Source organism: Pavona decussata, unplaced genomic scaffold, assembly GCF_977016875.1.
Source record: "Pavona decussata unplaced genomic scaffold, jaPavDecu1.1 SCAFFOLD_338, whole genome shotgun sequence".
Lineage (NCBI taxonomy): Eukaryota > Metazoa > Cnidaria > Anthozoa > Scleractinia > Agariciidae > Pavona > Pavona decussata.
In genome coordinates, this window is record NW_028145726.1 from 303,462 (window position 1) to 325,204 (window position 21,743).

Sequence of the window (21,743 nt, forward strand, 5' to 3'; positions counted from 1 at the left end):
TTCTAACAAAATTATTGCACTGTTTTGGTATATACCGGAGACAGTACAAAGGCGTCAACAAGGTCACCTAAGCACACCATGGTAAATAGGACTACCCATGGTAAATAATGCCATAGTAAATCTCACTTAGCTTTTAGTTTAGATCTGTCAACGACACTTCCTGAACCTTAACAGTTACCCCAGTTACAGAAGATACCTTGTCCAGAAAAATGGGCCAGGATCTTACACTAAGGTTTTCACTGACATAATGAGCAAATTTATAAATGGAATGGAGAGGAGGAGAACTACCAGCAATTTTTTTCAATATTTAGCATTGATATCATATCAATATGACAAGTAGGTACTAGTAATACATGCAGACTGTGTGTGTGTGGTTGTTTTAAAAGTTGCTGTCATACCCATGTCATCAATGCTGCAGGCATGGTGAGAGTAGACAGCAAGACAGGCCTCTGACTTCAAGGGTAAACTTATCTTTATACAGGGAAGGTTTTTGGCCAGTGGGATCATGGCATGCATTCTTGTGCTCTGAGTATTCTCATTGTTGAATATGGTTATCAGAGAGGGACACAGCAAAAGGCGTACCTTTAAATTTGATTCTAGAAACTGCTAACATAGCTGATAGGAGAGTCTTCAAAAAAATCTCCTGGATATAGGTCAAGCACATTAATATAAACAGTGAAGGGATTATGGAAATTGTTTACTGATGGCCAATAATTTTGTTGGCTTGTTCATAGTGAGAGAGATTTGAGTGTTATGTCATAACAGCAACAATAAAAACAGAACAAAAAAGCCCCCCCCCCCCCCCAAAAAAAAAAATAAATAATAATAATAATAATAATAAAATGAAATAAAGTAAAATATGTGGTATTATTGGGATAAAAAATGGCTTTGATATTTAAAGCTGGTCCTGTTCTTGGTTCTGGTTATTTTCTGAAGGCCAAAGTAAAAACCCACAGATATCAACATCCAACATAAGAAAGCCAGGGCTATTAGACAGAAGGAAAAAGCTAAACAGAATAGAAAAACAACAAACTCATAGTATAAGAATAAAGCATGAAAATGTTTGTGGGGTCATGTAAGATAAAAATTACAAGATAGAAAAAAATATTAAAACGAAGTTCATGTCGCTGAACAGAAACAAAAAATAAGCTGTGGTTTGTGGGGAAATTTAGGTTAAAGTATTTTGGCTCTTAATTTAAAACACCAAAGAAAAAAGACATTAAATCTCATTTTTGGTTGAATATCCAAGAATAATAAGGTATATCTGTGGAAAGGATGGTCATTCTTTCATAACTATAATATTTCAATTTTATGTCTGTGAACATTGTGTGATTTTGTGGGAAAATACACAATACTGTTACAGCACAGTGTTATGCTGGCTCTTCACACTCAACATGTAAAATGATTACAATTATAGTGTCAGTTTTAAATGAGATCAAGAGGCTGGTTTGCTTGCTTCATTCAGATTCACACATCCTCGTTGACCAAGGAACAAACATTATTGAAATAACAAAAATGGGTGAGATATGATGCAAGCCTACTAAGGTTTCCTCCTTAGCTGTCCTCCTAAACTTTCTTATTAATCTTTTGTTTTCCAGCTGCATTTGAGGGCTTTACAACAATTTATTGTTGAATGTTACTTGAACTGTGGCTTTAAAATATTCGGCCCCACATGATTACTTCATTTACTGCTTGAAAGTTGTTGTAGAATGAGGAAGGGATCTAACCAGGTAACACCTGGTAGATTGCAGCCCTGTAGTATTGTAATATTGCAAAATAATTTATATTCTGTAGATTACAGCTATAGCTACCCACTTTTCAACTGAAGTTAATTATACATCATTTTAGTTTTGTCAAAGCTTTATTGAACTATAAAAAAAACGAGGTTAATAGTTCTTTTTTTCTTGACTCATTATTACAGCTTTATTTTATCAACATGTATTTGTCTGGAGTTATCCATCCTATTCAATAATTTGTTGCTCAAGTGCTTCTGCGAATAGTGATTGGGTTCTGTTTACTAATCCCAAATAGAAAACATATCCAGAATATTAAATAGCCATATGTCTACCTCCAATACAGTTGCTGAGTTAATGCCGGAGTGAATTCGTTTCTTCTTCGGCTTTACATGTAAATCCCAGGCTTGAATGAGCTGTTCGCGTGTCTTCGAAGCGTATTCTTTGCAGTCATACGACTCCAAATCTACCGCCAAGGAAATTATAATCCAAGATATTCGGTAAAATTGTCCTTTAGATCGCTTTTCACCAAACTGGATGGCGAATCTTACAATAATCTTGCCTATTCACTGACTTTAGGAGTTACGATTACTGAGGTTTACTGAGTTCTTGCAAGGAACGCACGATGTTCGATGCGCGTATGACGTCACACAAAGATCTCATACAAGCAACCGCATTTTAGAATCACCACGGGCGTCACTTTGCCGTCGGAGTAATGGCGGACGGGTTTTCGACGGTTTTCGGCCACGAATTCCCAGGATCAGTAAGCTTGTATAAAGCTAATTGATAGCTATTTTTGCAATAACGAACTCACTAAATGGATTGGAACACGAAAAGGGCAAAAAAAGAAGAAAAAATTTTCGTCGTAGTGGCACTTTAAGAAGAGAAATGACATCATTGTTACCAAACCTGATAAAGGCTCAGGCGTAGTGGTGATGGACAAATCTGACTATGCACATCTGTTGAAGAAGTCATCCATTAACAACGAGGCGAAGTTCGCGCCCATAAGTCTTGAAAGACCAAGAACACGAGGAAGACCTCTGAAGCATTACCATCCATTGCTTTAGAAAGAGAAGGTATTATTATTTTCGGTTGTGCAAAGGATCTTGCCCAAAACCATTGCTGATTCAGTAATCCAAAAGGGCTTGAGACTTGCCTATCTCTATGGTCTACCCAAAACTCACAAGAAGGAGTTAGCCATGCGTCCACTACTGTCTGCTACGCGAACATAAAATTACAAGCTTGCAAAGTGGCTGGACGAAAAGCTGATCAGAAACCCTTGTCCGTCAATGACAACACCATTAGTGACATCTCCCAATTCGCCGACGAACTCCGGAAGACGAAAAACAACGACCATGACATCTTAGTGTCGTATGACGTATCCTCACTATTCACCAACGTACCAGTAGATGAAACCTTTGAGAGCATCGCAGAAAGAGCCTTTACAAACGACTGGTTCAACAAGGAACATGATCTCAACATCCCAAAGTCGGATTTAATAGAGCTGTTGAGAATTGCAACCAAGAATCAGCTTTTTCAATTCGAAGGCAACCTGTACGTACAGGTGGACGGTGTTGCTATGGGTTCGCCACTGGGACCTCTCATGGCTAACGCATTCGTGTATAACATCGAGAAACAGCTAGAAACCGAAAACAAGATGCCTGCTTTTTACAAGCGCTACGTAGATGATACGCTTAGCGCAATGCCTGATTTTGAAACAGCCTGTGAGTTCCTAACGACATTGAACAACAGTCATCCTTCCATCAATTTTACAATGGAGCTTGAAGAAAACGGCAGGTTCCCCTTTCTGGGAATGGATTTAATCAGGAATGGATGCCGGTTAGACACGAAGGTGTACAAGACGCCAACGGACACCAGGCTACTGTTACGTTACCACAGCGACGTGGACGGTAGATATAAACGATCATTGCTAAATACCATGCTCAACCGAGCATTTAAGCTCTCATCTACGTGGAAGCTTTTTCATCAGCAATGTGAACGTCTCAAGGAGACCTTTTCCCGACTGCGCTACCCAGACAAACTTGCGCAGTCTACCATCCGTCAATTCATTGATTCGAAAGTGTCTCAGTATTTGCACACCCAACAGCAAATACCTGAGGAGCAAGAAGCCCCAATCAGAATCGTGCTGCCATTCAAAGATCAGAAATCTGCAAACGCAGTGCGCAGACAACTTGGAGACCTCAGTGGGAAGATCAAGGTGGATATCAGCCCAGTGTACACAAGTCGGAAGATCAAAGATGAAATAAAAGTGATGGAAGACAAGCCACCCCTTGTAAATCAACAATGCGCTGTTTATCATTTGCAGTGTAGCCTGTGCGATGCAGGCTATGTCGGCTACACTTGCCGACACCTTTACCAGCGAATTGAGGAACATAAGGGATCGGCAATCGGAAACCACCTGAGGGAGCAGCACAATATGGCCCCAAATGACATTGCGAAAAGTTTTTAAATTTTAAGAAAGTGTCAGAACAAACTTGTCTTATTTTTGAAATGCTTTTTATCAAAGAACTGAAACCATCACTAAACAAACAGTGTGATTCCATCCGCGCTAAATTATTTGTTTAGATCAGTTCTTTACAAGCCTCATTATTGCTTCATTGTTTCATTGTTTTATGTCCTTTTTTAACTTTATAATACTTATCATTGACATTTTTGACACATTTTAGCGTTCATGACATTCTTACCGATTTTTAATTCTATGAATATATTTATGCTAAGGCTTTTATTTTTTTACTCGCACTTAAAAATGGTCTCGAAGTGGTCGAAACGTCGTGATTTTTTAGCGTGTATTTTCATTACAAAATCTTGTCATTTTGTCAATAAATTTGTGTTACGCGTCGTATCATTGCGATGCCACGTGATCAACCAAAAAAACTCACGCAATCAATTTAGTCTAAAAATTGTGATGTAAGAGAGTAATATCACTCTATAAAAGAAATTATGATATTAATAGATTAGAAGGAAAAGAGCGGAATAAAAATCCTTTCCATAGAGAAAGGTTAAACTAGAACTTTTCTTGAAACACATCGGAGATTGGCTAAAAAAAATTAACTTTGTTTGACGAAAGGTGACACTCGACGGTCTGATAGGACTGATGAACCTGGGTCCCTCAGATTCTAGTTCAAATTGGAATTTGGAAATGTTGTGTACATGAAACAAAGTTGAACTGTAAGAAAAGTGATGTCTTTGTGCCTTTTCGGGTGTAAACTAAAACGAGAGTCTGAGGAATTTGCTTATAAATCCGTTCTGCAAAATGAATAGAGTGGTTTTCGGTTGAATGTCGAAAGTAAATTTGCGTTTGCTTTGGTTTTGCATTACTACGCTCTTAGATTGGTTAACAAAACTTGCGCCTCTTGCTCAACCAATGTGAATCCAAACCAAAGCCAATCGAGTTTTTGCCGCACACGTTTACCAGCCCTTGGCGCCAGTTACATGTATTTGGTTCGAATTCTGATAGGCTCGTTGTGTTGTTTACATCCGTTGTGATTGGCCAGAATAATAACTTTGGTTTTGGTTTTGCGACACTCAATTAGAAAACGCTCTATACTTTATTTGTTTTTTATCATTCAGTTTGTTTGTTATTTACTAGGACTTTGTGAAGGATGAACAAATTGCCCGAATGCTCGTCAGAAAATGTAAAATGAAAGTCAAAAGGACTACTGCTAGGACCGATCAAACGACGTGAAATGGCTTGAGTGTATGATAATTCGACTGGCCAATACCAGTCTTCATCAGCCGGTCGGCTCTTTAGCCACAAGGCAGTAACAAACTTGTCGGACTATAATCTGTTACCATATATAGTATACAATTTTTGTTTTTCTGTTTGCTTATCTAGCCACACCATGCTACTTCACATCATATGTACTTCCGCTTATTATTTTACAACATATATATTCTGTGAATTTGTTCAGTTGTCCTACTAAACCTGATGAAGACTGGTATTAGCCAGTCGAAATATCGTACACTCAAGTCTTTTCACGTTGTTTGATCAGTCCTTGCAGTAGTACTTTTGACTTTCTTTTCTATTTTAATTAATTTTCACGATCTTGTTTGATCCAACGCTGAGCAAAATTGATCGTTCACAGTTTTTGCAGTGGTATTTAAACCTTACTTTACATTAAAAAAATGCGTGTTACACCCTTGAGGGAGAAAATAATTTGGGCGTGGTTCAAGCATTACTCAACTCATAAAAGATGATTGTATAAATGATGCGCATTTCTTAAGACGATAAAATGAAAAGAAATCTTTGCTAGCTATCGACACTAAGAGATACCTGGATGACTGACAACATTAGCATTCCATCCTGAACGACCAAAGTGTTCCCAAGATGGAAAATGTATACCCCTAAGCGAGACGATCAGCATCTCCCTTCTTTTCTGCCGACAAGCGAATCCACAAACTAATAATAGTCTGCAATTGTCTGTAAATGACTGCAGGAGTAAAACCTAATAAGTTTTCAAGGGCTTATGAAGCAACTGCTACTCTGAGAGGAGGAAACATAGCAGTACTCCTGCTTGACCAAAACAAGCATTTTTATAAGGATAAAAAACATCTTAGATTGACTGCAGACACTGGCCAGCTGACCCTAAACTTCGAGAAAACAGTGTCGACAATGAAAAGGCCGACTTAACTTGTCTAAGTACAGAAGACGTCAGGTCTAAATTAGAAAGAACTGTTAGTCAAAGGCAAAGTAAATGTCAGTATACTTGTAAGCGTTATTAAACTACACGTACATCCTAAATTCGGAATATAATCGGAAGGAAATCCTCTCTCCTTGTTCTCTTTGTCATATTACCTTTTTTTTCTCCTCTCTGTTTGGTTGCCTGAAAAATGTTACAGACCTCAACAGACTGAGCAATCCATCACTGACAGACAGCCGAAGAGAAGCCTTTTCGGCTCCAGAAATGTTCAAATTTCCATGGAGAATAAATTAAATCTTATCTTGTGGAATAATAATCCTCGGAAAGTTAAATAATAAATAACATAAGACCCTAACGGGAGGAGTCGGAAAACTTTCAAGGAAATTTGATATTTCTCCAAAGTAGATTATAGAGTTGACTACAAGCTCACAACTTTTTTCACGGGGAGCACAAAAATATGAAAATCGCTTGATTGAAGGTGCAGCGTGAGCAAGAGAAGGAATGAGAGCTCAACATCCGTGCTGGGAGCTACTTGACAAGAAATGAGAAACGAAGGACTCTGAGAAATCCTTTCTAGATTAAAGCCTGGAAATTAACTGGGGTACGATCTAAGGCGAGGAGATTTTAAAGAACGATGCCTGAATCATGCGCATGGGAGTATTGCAAGCCTATCAACCCCATGTTCAATCTCGTATCCATCTATCCAGAGTCCTTAGGCAATTAACCCTAGTCAAAGTACCTGCACCTCGCCAAGCAACCAACCGCTGGCCAAAGAGCCAATGTTTGTTTGTTGTTTGCTCTCCACTGGGATTCGAAAAATGAATTTGTAGTTGTTACCAAATGATGCCATTATAAAATTGGCGTATAGGAGTCACCTAGCCCGAGCGCCACCGTCCCTGTACACCAGAACCCAAAATGAATCAGTTCAATCAATTAAATTAACTATTAACTCTCCCCCCTCCCTCCCCCCTCCCCATTGGAAAATTTTGCCCTTACGCTTTAAAGGAAATCACTGGTAAGCGAAGTTGCAAGGAAAAAGAAGAGACAAGGTCTGTGTAATTATAGTTTGGCGGGGACGCGCAAAAAGTCCATGGTGACTACAAAGCATACGAAGTTTTCTCTCTCTCCAATCGAGTTAGCTTCTCACAATTTCCCCAACAGTTACCATATGAAAAACTAAGGCGCCAGTTACGCGGGCTAAAGAAGCAGTATGGCACGCACGAGATGTTTTTGCGCGAAGAAAAGACTGAAAGCCAGTTGGCCCTTCCACATCACGTTCCACCTCGCAATTCCGTGATATCGCTCCCTGTATATGCCAAAGAGACGATTTGTGAGGCGCAAGATTTCATGAACTTACCTAAATTTAAGCGCCTGCTATCCGCAGTACTGAAAAAGATGGCGGCTGGTAAATTTACAAATAATTCCTAGCGTATGAAAACCTTTAAAAAAACGCCAGCTCATAAAAACGCACAGAAAAGTTTTCAAAACCTAGCATACACAATGCTGTTGTTACAGGGACGGGTATCCCAAAACACTTGACTTTCTTTGTGCCTTATGGCTGTGTTAGGTTTCGCGTGGTATTGTGGTTAAAATTACAACCGCAATCTATTCTCAGCGGTCTCACCTCTCACGTATAAAAGGAGATGAGACAAAGTGAACAATGCCATTCTGTCGATCAAGCGAAGAGCATAGTTCAAAATGGCGGACCCTGCTGTACAAGTCCCGGCGCAGGAAAACCTTCCAGCAGCTCAAGCGGCCGCGGTTGTTCAACCACCACCACCGCCTCCGCCTCCACCAAACGCAGAAGAACCTCCTCAAAACGCCGCTGGAGAACAAGTCACTTTGGAGGTTTGTTCAATTTTTGTTTTACTCCAGTATCGTACACGTGTTCTTGCACTTCGTATTCCCGTGGCAGCTTTAAGTCTGTTTTCAGCTCAAGTCATGCCCTGCTTTAAACGTGTAGCTTTGTAGCTCTGCGGGCAATTTTCTCTTTACCCCCCAGTTTATTTTACGCCCTGCTTCTGAACGTGCGACCTTCGTTGCTTTGCGGGCATGTTTACAATTCATGTTGCGCCCTGGCTTGGTGGGCAATTTAAAATTCACTTCGCAATTATGTTGTGCCCTGCTGATAACGTGTACTTGGTTGCTTTGCGGGCAGTTTTAACTCTGTTTACAATTCATGTTCCGCCCTGCTTCAAACGTGTAACTTTTTAGCTTTGCGGGCCGTTTGAAACTGACTTCGTAATTATTGTTGCGCCCTGCTTCAAACGTGTAGCTTTTTAGCTTTGCGGGCAATTTTAAATTGACTTCGTAATTATTGTTACGCCTTGCTTCAAACGTGTAGCTTTTTAGCTTTGCGGGCAATTTGAAATTGACTTCGTAATTATTGTTACGCCCTGCTTCAAACGTGTAGCTTTTTAGCTTTGCGGGCAATTTGAAATTGACTTCGTAATTATTGTTACGCCCTGCTTCAAACGTGTAGTTTTTTAGCTTTGCGGGCAGTTTGAAGTTGACTTCGTAATTATTGTTACGCCCTGCTGACAACATGTAGCTTTTAGCTTTGCGGGCAATTTGAAATTGACTTCGTAATTATTGTTACGCCCTGCTGATAATGTGTTTACAATTCATGTTGCGCCCTGCTTCAAAACGAGTAGCTTTTAGCTTTGCGGGCGGCTTTAGATTGACTTTCTAATTAATTTTTTGCCCTGCTTCAACACGTATAGTTTTGTAGTTTTGCGGGCTACTTGAAGTCGACTTACTACTTTCTGAATTTTATTTATATGCGCTATTTTTGCCGATTATGTGTACATTCTAATTCTCGGTTAGCTTCAAAAGCTTTTCAATTTTGTTGACCTCAAAACATACTTCAGCAGAGAACTAGTTATTATCTTTGTGCGATCTTTGTCGATTATTCTCACTCTTCATTTTTTAATTGTCTTAATTTGCCATTTCTGAGTGCTTGTTTGCCACATTGTTCTACTTGAATTGTTTATTTTCGTATTGTTCTGTTAATTGTTATATTTGCACTCCGACTTTGTCGGAACAAAAGGTTCCCTGCCGCTTTACCGGGTCTTATCACAATGCTTGTACTCATTTACGAATGTTTTGTATCGCCGCTAAGCGGTATGAAATTACACTTCGCAATACATCTGTCTATTTCATTTTCTCATTCAGGCTTTGCAAGAAAGAATTAAATTTTTGGACAATGCCCAAGGGACCTCCATTCAGGCTTTAAAGAATCGCATTACCCATTATGGTAGTCGCCGCCTGGAGGACTTCGACAAATACGAGGCCTTGCGCCTCGCGGAGGAGCTCGTCTCCGTAGCGAAGACAACTGGTGATGATAAGGCCGCCAGCTTTGACATCATAGCGGCCACCCTAAGAGAGAAAATACACGTGCCGAAAGAGCAGTTTAAAGCTTACTTTTTGGCTCTTCTCGCGGACAAGGAATTTACAAGAATCTTTGACACAATCTCCAAGGTCGACAAGTCGTTTAGACGTCCCTCGCCTTACTCGCGTCCTCAGGCCAGAGGCAGTCAGAGGTTCTCGTCACACCCTCGAGTGACCTGCTACAGATGTGGTACGCCCGGACACAAGTCTACGCAATGTTTTAAGCGGTCTCCGACGACCCGCTATTTTTCTTCAGGCGGTCCAGGTCACAACCAGCCTCGACCGACATCTCAGTAGCAGAATCTGCCCGATCCTCATTTTGTATGCGTTTTAGTACTATTAAAGTCAAATGAACACTATTGCATCACAATGTTTGTTTATTCGTATACATTATACCCACCCCACCAGGGTTTTATTAACATATTATTACTTACATATTTTACGACTCGCTACGCTGTTCATAGATGTGGGAACCAATTATCTCTTTTCGATCGCACCCTTCCCCCCTCGGGTGGCATTCTCAAAGGGAAGCTCACTTTCCCTCTCGGATTACCGGGGCTGAGTTTGCCATTCCTTGGGCCCTAATTTATTTCCAAGTTCTTTTTTATTTTCCTTTTAGCTGTCAGACCCTTGCTTTCACGATTGGGAAAAGCATCCCGGTTTCAAGCCTAACACAGTTGGTATGAATAAGTTACAGTGGATAAGCATCGATGGTTCTGTTGTTGATGAGGCCCAAGGGATGGCAAACAATTCCCACATCTCTGATGAGGATATCGCCCTCGTGTTGCAGGGAAATTCATTAGCGGATATGTCTCGCCTTGTTTTCCGCGATCCAGATCACTTCCTAGCAGGGGAACTCCATCGCCATGCACCACAATGGAATGCTTTATTAAATGATATGAACGATGAGCGCTTCTCTGAAGTCCGTGATTGGATTACTAACGGTGTAGACGTAACGAAGTTCTTTAGACCGTTTAAGGGTAGTTACAAGGGAAGGAATTACGAGTGTGGTAGTCCACCGCCTTGCGTTTTTCCCAACCACCTGTCGTGCAAACCTTTTGCCTCGTTTATTTCTGATACGCTCCTGGACCGTTTGCGTTCCGGTGCTATTTCTTTGTGGGGCAAAGTCGGAGAATGCACCCCACCCCACCTTATTATGCCCCTCACTGTCGAGCCTAGCAAGCCGCGTCTCTGCAACGACGATAGATTTCTTAATCTGTGGATCGAAGACCGTCCGTTTGCCTTGGATAGCGTCCAACACTTGCCTAAGTATGTCAATAAAGGATTTTACCAAACAGTGTGCGACGACAAGTCAGGATATGACCACATCAAACTTCACCCCAGCAGTCGAACTTACTTTGGCTTCCAGTGGGGAGGTTGGTATTTTGTGTGTGAATGTATTCCTTTTGGCTGGAAATCCTCGGCCTATATATATCATACGACTGGTCTAGTTGCGTCACACAGACTTCGTTCATGGAACATTCCCTCTTCTTTGTACATTGACGACCGCCATAATGGCCAACTGTCATTTCCAGGTGGCATTTTACCAGCCGCCTATCAAGCCCTCGCCTCAAGGGATGAAGTGAATTTTGCTCTGGCCGTCGCGGGTATTTTTCTCACGTGCTACATCTTAATTTCCCTCGGCTACTTTATCGGTCTGGCGAAGTCTCACCTTACCCCGAAAAAACAGGTGCCATACCTTGGTTTCGGTATCGATTCTGAACTACAGGCGTTTACTTTGTTACCCCATAAAAAAGAAAAGCTTCTTCGTCTCATCAAAGAAACGTTGGCTCGCGATAACCTGGACCTACTAACCTTGCAAAGGCTCAGCGGTAAATGCGTGTCCATGAGCTTGGCAGTTCCGGGCGCAAGGCTTTATGTTAATGAAATAAACCTAGCTGTGTCTCGCGCCACGCGTTCTGCTCGACCTGTAAAGATGTCTGCCGCTCTAAAGAATGAAATTGAGCACTGGCTATTCCTTGAGACCTGGGACGGTTTTCTTCCCTGGCGGTCTGAGAAACACACACATGTCAGGCTGTTCTCCGACTCATCTCGCTTCGCTTGGGGAGGTGCACTGAGTCCGGGTGCCATTGAGGCGAACGTTTATGATTACTGGGACGCCTCAACAATACAAGCCGATATCGCCACTAAGGAGACCTTAGCGCTCAATAATGTCCTTGAATCATTCGCTGATACCATCAAAAACTCGTGGGTCGACGCCTTCGTCGACAGCATGGCTCTAGTCCGTTCATGGAATCGACAGGGCTCTCGTTCTCAATCGCTTCCTAGCGCCTTGAAGATATTATTCAACACAATGACGAAACTCAACATCGATTTGCACCTTACTTTTGTGCCTAGTTCTCAGAACCAAGCCGACTTCCCCTCGCGACGCCTTAGCCTACAGGATGCCAAATTGTGCCCATCCCTATGGACAGTAGTACAAGAGTGGAATGGCGGCGAAAATGGGCACTCTGTCGATCTAATGGCACGCCCTTCAAACGCCCAATCCGACTTGTCAGGTGCCAAGTTACCTTTCTTCTCTGAAAACCCTCTGCCGGGATCCCTGGGAGTGAACGTGTTCGCGCAATCGCCCGATCTGTACGATCCGTTTGTATTCAAGAACCCATACGCCTTTCCCCCGATCTGCCTAATACCTCATGTTATCAGGTATATGAGAAGCCTGCAATTATCCTACACTATCGTAGTACCAGACGTATGCCCAAGGCATTTTTGGTGGCCCTTGTTAACGTCTACATGTTCTTCCCGATACCTGCTGGCCGTTGCCGGAACCGTTGGAGCGCTCCTCACTCCCTCTAAACACGGGTTTTCAAACAATTGGCCTATCCCATGGGATCTCTGGGTGTTCCGCATCGGATAAGCAAGTAGTAGCTCTTGGTTAGCGCACGAGCCAAACAAAGAACACTTAGCTATCTTTAAATTTGCCAATTCTCCCATTAATTTAGCTCCATCCATTACTTCAGTGAAATCAATGTTGTGAATAAATCATTGTTTTCCAGTATACATCTGTTGACAGTTGTTTTATAGCTTCATTTATACATTTATGTCAAAACAAATCTAAAGGATAAAGAAGGAACTGTTTGTTTTACTTTCATATCCTTTAGGACTTACCTCCAGCCGTTCGAGCGTTTGTACCAGCCGTGTCATGTCCTTCGTGCAGCCACCCCAACGACAAGCTGTTCTTTTTCTGCCAAATGTGCGGCTACAGGAGGAAAACAGTCTCCCCAAGTGTCCCGAGCCCTAAACTCTCAGTCGACCTTCAAGCGATAGATAACCGTTTGGAACTCCTAAATAATGCCTCTCTTCAATCGTCATACTCAAAACAGAAGTGCTCACTTCGTACGGAGTTTGAAACTTTCTTGGCGTCCCTTCCGAATAGTAAAACCATCCTTTCGGCAAGCCCCACTGACATCTCTCGGTTCTTGGTCTGGAAAGACCGACATGGCAAAACCATAGTACATAGTAATGGGTGTCCCGATTCCCACCTTCAAAACGCAGCTAAGTGTAAATGTCCTAAACGCCTGGCATTCAAGACAATCGACTCCTACATTGGAAAACTGCGAGCCATTTTTAAGGAAACCGGGCGCTGTGGAGAGTGGAACTCCCTGCTAGGTCTGGGTAACCCCGCCGCTTCACTCGAGGTGCAAAAATATCTTAAGGCGTCAACTGAGGAACAATTACGAGCCCGCATCACGCCAAAGCAAGCAGTTCCCCTATTTTTGTCCAAATTGTTGCTTCTGGCCCGTTTTTTAAATCGGAAAATTGCGGAGCGCTCGGTTAGTCCTTCTGGTCTGTTTGTATTGACGCGGGACCAAGCGTTTTTCAAAACGTTATTCTTTAGCGGTGATCGTGGTTCAGATCTTGGCATGGTGAAAACAGAAGAGATCCTGCGTTTCCCCCAGGACAATGGGCTGTTGTTCAACCACGTATGGGGAAAAACCCTGAGGGATGGCGTCTCTAACGTCTTCGGGATTCGGAGACACCCTAACCCTGAGTTGTGTCCAGTTAAAGCTATTGAGACATATGTAGCCGTGGCTTCCGAGTTACGCGTTTCTGTGACAAATGGTTACTTGTTTCGACCAACTAATCCCCAAGGTCATATTGTGAACAAACCATTTTCAAGTTCTTCAGCAGAAGCTCGTTTAAAGCTGTATTTGAAAGAAGCTAAGATCGATGAGGGAGAAACGCTACACAGCTTCCGTTCGGGCTCAGCCATAACGTTAGCGTTATCTGGCTCCCAGTTGGCGGACATAATGTCTCATGTAGGATGGAATAACAAAGAAACTGCTCTCTACTACATGAAACTAGCGGAGGTGCTTCGTTTGGATAGTCCCTCTCATTTGCTATCCGCGGACTCTTCCGCGACAGCCGCCCTAACAGAGAACTACATGGAGCTTAACCGTCTAAAAAACTTTATATCCGCTTTTCCGCACGTTTAATTCTTAACCTTGTTACATCTCGTTTAAAACACTTTACGAATTTTTAGGATGGGGCACCTTGAGTTTGGGATTCTGAGAACGGGATTTCCTTATGGTCCAGTGGTTTGGGACTTTAGGACACTCTGTAACATAGAGACTGTCGGTGCCCAATCTCAACATAGCGTGAGAGAGAGAACGTTGAGAATAAAGTACTATTCTCAGCGGTCTCACCTCTCACGTATAAAAGGAGATGAGACAAAGTGAACAATGCCATTCTGTCGATCAAGCGAAGTGTTGTAGTATAAAATGCAGCACACGGTATCCCTTGCCCTGACGTTCTCTCTTTCACCAGCCATCAAGTTTCGTCCTGCGTTTGATTTTCCCTACCCAAACCCTCCCCTTTCCTCTTCAGAACATTCATCAACAGGACGAGACTGTCGGTGCCCAATCTCAACATAGCGTGAGAGAGAGAACGTTGAGAATAAAGTACTTTTTTCCTGCACGGTGGACAGTCCAGGCCATGGCAGGCCAAATAGCAACCGGCTCAAGCTCGAAAAGTCGCGCTTAATCTCATATCCAACGCGCGCTGCGGGAATAATTGTTGATTAGTCGAGGAAAACGGATCTAAAAAATGTATCTAGCTAGGCTCGGTAAGTTATCGGCACTTTTTAAAGTTTAACTTATCAACGACCGCAGAACAGAGTTATCAGTGAAGAATGGGACAAAACGAACGGCTTCCAAGCGAAGAGTTATATTCTTTGCGACAATTCCTTTGGGGGAGATTCGTTTACACCAACTTGCTAACCAACGAATTCAAACAAAACCTCTAGCCTTAGTGAATAACCGTGCAGCATCAATTATTTCATTGCTAATTATGACATTTTCTCCTTTTCTGTTACATCGAGACAGGTGAAAAATTTGGTGCCCCGCTCCAGTCGAAGAGACCGTGATCAATTTAAAAATAACCGTAATATAATTCTGATCTCAGTCCCTTTTCAAGGCTCTCTGATGAAACATTCATTTTGCGAGGAGTTAGGAAACATTTTGTTCATCTTAGGCTGCGCAGCTGGCGATTTTTTGGATGCCCGCGGTACAGTCGCAAACACGAGCGGCGAGTCTTCTCGCGGCTTCACCGCTCTTAGCTTTTTCGTCTTCTCGCGGCTTTGCCACCCGTTTTTCAGTTCCACCGCAGGCGACCAAACCTCAACTTAACTGCCAGCTATCCGTGCTTACGGCTTTTGTGATTCAGAATACAGAATCTGATAACGTTGAAAAAAGATGTGAAAGTTCTGGTGCCGAACTTCAAGGGAAAATCTGTAGTGGGCAAGAGGCGCTGAGTCATTTCTCCTCACTCATCAAAAATCACAGCTGATCGAAAAAAGTAACATGAGATTTTGTATTGGTCAAGAGATCCAATCGCATTATTCTGTTTCGCCCAGAGAAGGGATGAAAAGCGACAGCTACGATGAATTATTACTTTATTACAGGTTTTCAATAATTTTTTGATCATAGTCTAGATCAATAAAAGTTCTCATATGACGCCCTTGTTTATATACATGTTCTAAACCCAAGTAAGTGAAGGAGTCTCATTCATAATTGAGCTCTCCTACATCGCGATGCATTTTAAGTAGACCTGGAAAGCAGTGAGCTTTATTTGAGCCTACTCGAAGAAACACATGACGATTAGGAGTCATTCTCTCTTGATTCAACTGAACGAGAGAAGTTTACGAATCCGATCCAAGATCCACTAAGCAAAGGAATTAAGTCTTTGAACAGTCTCACTTCTTTATTAAAGACTAAGAGTAAAAAAGTGTTTGCTTTATAAGTCTTTTAAACTGAAGCAAAACTTTTGCATTTTACAAAAATACATTTTTAACAACATACTGAAAAGTACTTAGCAATAAATATACAGCAATTTTACAGAAGCATTAATGACGAAAACATTACTCTTACTTCTCCTTGATTAAAACAAACAATCGTTTGTACAACGATTAAAGACGTATATATCAAGGCCTAGTAAACATTGCATAACTCACTGAAAGTATGTCTTATTTAGTATCTACATCTGCAGTCGAACCTCGTGGACCGAACACCTCTGTTAACCATTTACTTCCAAATATATCATTCAAGTTTAAATATTAACTAGTAAATAAAAAATCTCGCTTGTAAAATACCAGGAAACAAACGTCAACACATAAACGTAATTCTCAACAATTTTCAGCTTGAGTCATTCCATTGAAAACCATATGACCAAGTTGTTACTTTAGACCGACGGCGTCTTTAGTGTGCACTATTATTTCTTCGGTTCAAGTCCTTTCTTCTTGTTACTCAAGGCAAATCACAATATGTCAGACGTCTACAATTGTTAGCCGACCACTGCACCTTTAGTAGTAGTTTAGATGGTCGCTCACAAGATGTTCGACTATAAAAGCGTACCCTAAACGTGTTTATTAGTAATTCACCTCATGACCCATAATAAACAACTAAATTAGTATTTTCAATGTTTTATTGACCTTGCTAACATCAGAAAGGTAATCAGCACCAGAACGATCGATACTGTTCAGAATCATAACCAAATTAGTCAGGGAGGAGTTTACTGTGAGGGCCTGGGAAAGGGATTTTGCACCGGTATTACCAATACTGTTCCTACTCAAATCCAAATTAGTCAGGGAGGAATTAACTGTAAGGGCCTGGGAAAGGAATTCAGCACCGGTATCACCAATACTGTTGTGAAGTAAATTCAAATTAGTCAGGGAGAAGTTTACTGCGAGGGCCTGGGAAAGGGATTCTGCACCAGTATCACCAATACTGTTGTGACTCAAATTCAAATTAGTCAGGGAGGAGTTTACTGCGAGGGCCTGGGAAAGGGATTCTGCGCCGGTATCACCAATACTGTTGAAACTCAAATCCAAAATAGTCAGGAAGTAATTTACTGTGAGGGCCCGGGAAAGGAATTCAGCACCGATATCACCAAAACTGTTCCTACTCAAATTCAAATTAGTCAGGGAAGAGTTTACTGTGAGGGCCTGAGAAAGGAATTCAGCACCGATATCACCAAAACTGTTCCCAATCAAATACAAATTAGTCAGGGAGGAGTTTACTGTGAGGGCCTGGGAACCGGTTTCGCCAATACTGTTGTAACTCAAAACCAATTTAGTCAGGGAGGAGTTTACTGTGAGGGCCTGGGAAAGGGATGCAGCACCGGTTTCGCCAATACTGTTGTAACTCAAATTCAAATTAATCAGGGAGGAATTTACTGTGAGGGCCTGGGAAAGGAATGCAGCACCGGTATCACCAATACTGTTCCTACTCAAATCCAAATTAATCAGGGAGGAATTTACTGTGAGGGCCCGGGAAAGGAATTCAGCACCGGTATCACCAATACTGTTCCTACTCAAATCCAAATTAGTCAGGGAGGAGTTTACTGTGAGGGCCTGGGAAAGGGGTGCAGCACCGGTTTCGCCAATACTGTTGTCACTCAAAACCAAATTAGTCAGGGAGGAGTTTACTGTGAGGGCCTGGGAAAGGGATGCAGCACCGGTTTCGCCAATACTGTTCCAAATCAAAACTAAATTAATCAGGGATAAATTTACTGTGAGGGCCTGGGAAAGGAATGCAGCACCGGTATCACCAATACTGTTGTCACTCAAATTCAAATTAATCAGGGAGGAATTTACTGTGAGGGCCCGGGAAAGGAATTCAGCACCGATATCACCAAAACTGTTCCTACACAAATCCAAATTAGTCAGGGAAGAGTTTACTTTGAGGGCCTGAGAAAGGAATTCAGCACCGGTGTCACCAATACTGTTCCCAATCAAATACAAATCAGTCAGGGAGGAGTTTACTGTGAGGGCCTGGGAAAGGAATTCAGCACCGGTATCATCAATACTGTTCCAACTCAAATCCAAATTAGTCAGGGAGGAGTTTACTGTGAGGGCCTGGGAAAGAGATGCAGCACCGGTTTCACCAATATCGTTCATACTCAAAACCAAATTATTTAGGGAGGAGTTTACTGTGAGGGCAAGAGAAAGGGATGCAGCACCGGTATCACCAATACTGTTCCTACTGGAATCCAAATGCGTTAGGGAGGAGTTTGCTCCCACAACTTCATACAATAGCTCTTTTAGTTCGAAATGTTCCGTTACTAAATTTTTGATGCTAAGGTTCCTACCTAATGAATCAACCAAACGGGACTTGAGGCTTTCTTGATAGTTTGCGCACTGTGATATATAGTATAAGGCGAATTGCAGATATGACCTAACCTTACCAGATTCAAAACAAAACAAATTAACTGATGAAGCTACCCTACTTACAAAACAAACGGCTTTTTCTTCACACTGGGAGGCTGTAATTCCAGTCATGAACAGGAACACTTCTTTTAGTTCATCCAAATATTGTTGATCAGTCACTAAGTAATGAATATCTTCGTCGTTAATCTCAAACGCGAGATAAAAGCTGGAAAAGAACTCCTGAAAGCTCTTGTGAAAAAAACCACAACGAAAGGAAGGTTTCCTCCTACTAGTACCTGCCTGGATTGACAAAAATCCAAACTTGATCAAAAGACTGAAAATGGCGTCACCAGATTCGTTTTCTTCGAAATCTGATTCCCCTTTACGAAGAGCTTGAAAGGCCATACGTCCCAGATATATAAGTTCTTTTTTGTAAACTGATATAAGATCTTCGTTGTTGCTTGACAATCCGTTCTTTCTTTCGTATCTTCTCAAAACAAACAGGACAATTTCAATGTATAATTGAGTTCGATTCTCGGGAAGTATGCCATTGAAATCTTCAAAAAGAATACAGAGTAAAGCTGTATTGAGAGGGTTTACTGTCAGTTGCTTTAAGTCATTTGTCCGAGGATGATTTCGAACACGAACAGGTTCAAATGGCGAAGGCCAAAGCTCCTTAAGAAGCTTTTCTGCCAACTGTTTCTTGCCTATTTTCCGGAAGTACTTTAGAATGAAACTTCGTGCATCCCTTTCGGCAAACCCGACAATCTCCAACAGTCTGTCACAGTATCGCCTTACCTTCTTTCCAGCTTCATGACGAGATGTAAGAACAATGTGACAATTTGCAAACTCTTTACTTTTAAGAAGGTTTTCAATCATTTCTAGTTTACTGGCATCCATTTCATCTACTCCGTCGAGTACTAACAGAACGTTAAGCTGATTTTCGCTGATAAATTGAAAGAAAGCCTCTTTAGCCTCTTTGTTTACATCGCCAGGGAGAATTTGATCATCAATAGCTTCCTTGATGCTAGATGATTTGATATCACGGCATCTTAAAAGCAACAGCACATCAGTCTCGGGGAAAGACTCGTCCCATTCATCTTGTTTAGTTGCCCAGTCATAAGCCAGCTTTTGACAGTAGGTCGTCTTTCCCATGCCAGGATCGCCCTCGATCAGCACAGTCCGTGGCGTTTGGCAATCTTCGTGAGCTTTGAAGATAGCTGTCATGTTGGTGATTTCATCAGTCAATTTTCCTTGTGTCTTTTCTTTGCCAACGATCTTTAGCCTTGTGAAAATGTCGTTCAGATGAAAGCTTAAGTCTTCACACCAGGGAACTGGCAAAAGCCTTTCTTCACAGGTTTTGTTAAGCTGACGGATACTCTTTATAATATAACTTGGATATGACGCATCTAAGGAAATAAAGCATACAAGAATTAAGTTTTAATGCACAGGAGGTTATGTCATATATATTTAATGTCCCTGCCAATTGTTGGTCACCAAGAATCCCTGTTCTTCCTATGGCGACTATAGTAGCGAGTATCTGCAACCCTGTATGTTGCTGTACTCAGAATTATTTATAAAGTTAAAGTCGGTAAAAATTTGACCACTTGAAGGTATGGGTTGTGGAAAAACTCCAAGTCATTAGGGGAATGTACATGTGTTGTGATCCGTATCAGTCGTAGCTGATACAGTCTAGACACAATCTAACGTGCCCACTTTCTTTGCCTCTATAGCATTGGCGACTGCCATAAAAGTCTACAACTAATGAACTACAGGTAAGACAAGAAGGTGTGTCAAATCATACCTTCATAGTGTGGCCACGTACGGAAAACACAAGAATCACTCAGAATGTGCGTTACAACAGAAGCTGCCATCACACTAGCAAAAGGACTCCAACTCTCTGTTGTTGACTCGGCACCATCTGCATAATCAGCTATTGCTTTGACAATGAGCCACTCAATCTGATCATCAAATGCTGCCATAAAAACGCCTGCAATACAAAATTAATTTTTACAATGCAGATAAGTGGAAAACTTCATAAGAAGAAAGATCAGTTACTTTAATGAATTCCGTATGCCGATTGATACGGCCTTGGCAACGTGGAAAATGATGAGAGAAACACTGGATGTAACGCAGACATGATTACTGGTACTCGCAGCAACATAACTGATCTAATAAACAGGTTGAACAGCCTGTGCAAGTTTGGACACAACGACATGAAAGGACAGCGTTCCTCTCATGACTATCCATGACTTTTAAAAATGGATCTATAACCAGGTGGATTCATCATGGTTTCTGTGATTAAAAATATGTAGAAACGGATACAAAATCAAATGTTCTAAAAACGCAACGTTTTCGCCAAAACTTCAGCCTTTATCAGAGGAATGCGAAAAGAATTTACAAATCTCGCGAAGATGGAAAAGAGAAAATGTAATTTTTTTGAAATAATTAAGTTTTATCCTCTAACGTTAGATTTAAATATTCATGTAGCAGGTGCATGCCATCGTCTCGATTGTTTGGATTCTTGCAGATAGTAATTTGCCATGCCTCTAAAAGGCATCTGTTGCGCCAATTTGCACTTTTGCGTAGGATCTTTAAAGATTCCAAAGAGATGGAGTGACCTAAACGTAGACAATGTTTAGCTAATGCAGACTTGGGGATCTTTCAAGATTCTAAAAAAAAAAAGCTTTGGCCAGTTTTTAAGACAGGAGAAGATTGGCGTTAGATTTAAATATTCATGTAGCAAGTGCATGCCATCGTCTCGATTGATTGGATTCTTGCAGATATTAATTTTCCATGCCTCTAAAAGGCATCTGTTGCGCCAATTTGCATTTTTGCGTAGGATCTTGAAAGATGCCCAAGAGATGGAGTGACCTAAACGTAGACAATGTTTAGCTAATGCAGACTTTAGGATCTTTCAAGATTCTAAAAAAAAGCTTTGGCCAGTTTTTAAGACAGGAGAAGATTAGTGATTTGTGACAGGAAAAGTAATATTTGTAAGTAATACGAAGGTTAAAGACGAAATTGGCCTTGGGTTATATGATATATGGACTTTCAAAAAACCATAGACAGCTTCTGGGGATAAAATACAACCGTTTTCTAATAGATCAATCATGAGAAAGAGTTTTCCATCCGATTTCCAAACACCGAGAACTGGGCTGAAAAAAAGAGGTGCAGCCGGGTTTTTTAAATCAACTTCGAGGTGTTTGAAAATCAGATGAAACATTCTTCAGAGTGTTTTATTAAGCTTCTCAAACCTTTAATATATCGTGGAGCAATTCAAGGAAAAATGCA

General features: G+C 41.4%; 1 protein-coding gene and 1 pseudogene across 1 annotated transcript in view; one reads left to right on the top strand and one right to left on the bottom strand.

The window, feature by feature from the left end:
• LOC146453317 (uncharacterized) overlaps positions 1-21,743 on the bottom strand; it is a 102,311-nt gene that overhangs the window by 67,737 nt on the left and 12,831 nt on the right. The window contains exons 5-6 of the transcript XR_014859530.1: positions 20,254-20,439; positions 16,603-19,858 (exon numbers count right to left, since the gene is read on the bottom strand). The gene's annotated coding sequence lies outside the window, so the exon portion shown is untranslated. The remainder of the gene's footprint in view (positions 1-16,602; positions 19,859-20,253; positions 20,440-21,743) is intronic.
• Positions 2,654-4,479, top strand: LOC146453319 (uncharacterized; annotated as a pseudogene).